Below are 1,410 nucleotides of genomic sequence, written 5' to 3'. Positions count from 1 at the left end.
ATGTCATTAAAGTTCGATTCCTTCTTTGTTGGTACTAATAGTGAGGAAATGGGGCTCTAGGCCTAAAATCAGACCTTTCAGGAACCGAATTCACATCATTAGAAACTTTATCAGTCTCTTCAGCTACTGGTCCTGAGAGGTGAGATCCTGGGGTGAACTACATATGTTCACTATCGGGCATGGTTACCTTATTGTCTACAACTCTACCACTTCTAAGGGTTCTAACAACATTCAATTGATTCGATGGTTTTGCACCTAATTCATGAACTCCTCTAGGGTTGGGTTGTGTTTGACTAGGAAACTTACCTTTTTCTCTCAAAGAATCACTTATCAGACCAACCTGGGTTTTTAACTCGGAAATAGCCTGACTATTTTCTTGTCCTATCCTGTTACTAGCTTGTAGACTCTGTTCTACGGATAACTGGAATTTTGCAGTTTGCTGAGTTAACAAGGCGAGAGATTCCTCTAAACTTAGGATTTTCTTATCTGACTGATTCTGAAACTGAGCTAGTCCTGAAGGATTCTTAGTATAGCCAAAACCTGGGGGAGCATTAGAATTACTAAAATGACCTTGACTTTGGCCCTTAGACCATCAAAGGTTCGGATGGTTTCTCCAACCAGGATTATAGGTTACTGAATATGGGTCAATCTTTTGACGGTTATCAAATCTATTGTTATTATAAAGAGCATTGGCCTGCTCTTCAATATTCTGGCCTTCCCAAAAAGGCTCCACTCTACCACTAGTCTGGTCCACTTCTAAGGCTTCTAACCTTTTTGCTATAGCAGCAATTTTGGCATCTGATTCATAGCCTCCTTCTACCCTATTAACGTTTCCTCTACTTCAAAGAATTGCTTTCTAGGGTGCCCTATTATTTTCCCATTGCTGGGTTTTTTCGGTGATTTCATTAAAAAATTCCATCGCCGCATCAACAGTTTGGTTTTCAAATCTACCAGTGCATAGAGACTCAACCATGGTCGTTGTGGAATAATCTAAACCCTCATAAAGGATCTGAACTAGCCTAACCTTTTCTAAACCATGATGAGGACACTGGGATAATAAATCATTGAACCTTTCCAAATACCTATATAAAGATTCTCCCTCTTGTTGTGAAAATGTGCATATTTGCGTCCTAATAGACGATGTTTTGTGCCTAGGGAAAAACTTATTGAAAAATGCAGATGTAAGTTGTTCATATGTCTCATTTGTCTCGGAGTCCAAACTATACAGCCACGACTTAGCCTTATCTTTCAGGGAAAATGGGAATAACTTAAGTTTCAAAGCATCATCATCTAAGTCTCTAATTCCTAAAGTACTACAAATGTCATCAAAATCCCTAACATGGTAATAAGGGTTTTCATCTTCTTTCTCTAAAAAGATTGGGAGCATCTGTAAGGTCCCAGGTTTCAGTT

At 38.9% G+C, this 1,410-nt stretch overlaps 1 pseudogene; it reads left to right on the top strand.

Moving 5' to 3' along the window:
• The first annotated feature begins 1,031 nt into the window (after positions 1–1,031).
• On the top strand, positions 1,032–1,131 carry LOC113337478 (annotated as a pseudogene).
• The last annotated feature ends 279 nt before the right edge of the window (positions 1,132–1,410 follow it).

The sequence above is a fragment of the Papaver somniferum genome, unplaced genomic scaffold (assembly GCF_003573695.1).
Source record: "Papaver somniferum cultivar HN1 unplaced genomic scaffold, ASM357369v1 unplaced-scaffold_16, whole genome shotgun sequence".
In the NCBI taxonomy this organism is placed as follows: Eukaryota; Viridiplantae; Streptophyta; class Magnoliopsida; order Ranunculales; family Papaveraceae; genus Papaver; species Papaver somniferum.
The sequence above is the reverse complement of the archived record's forward strand: the minus strand, read 5'-3'. Positions and strand labels throughout refer to the sequence as shown.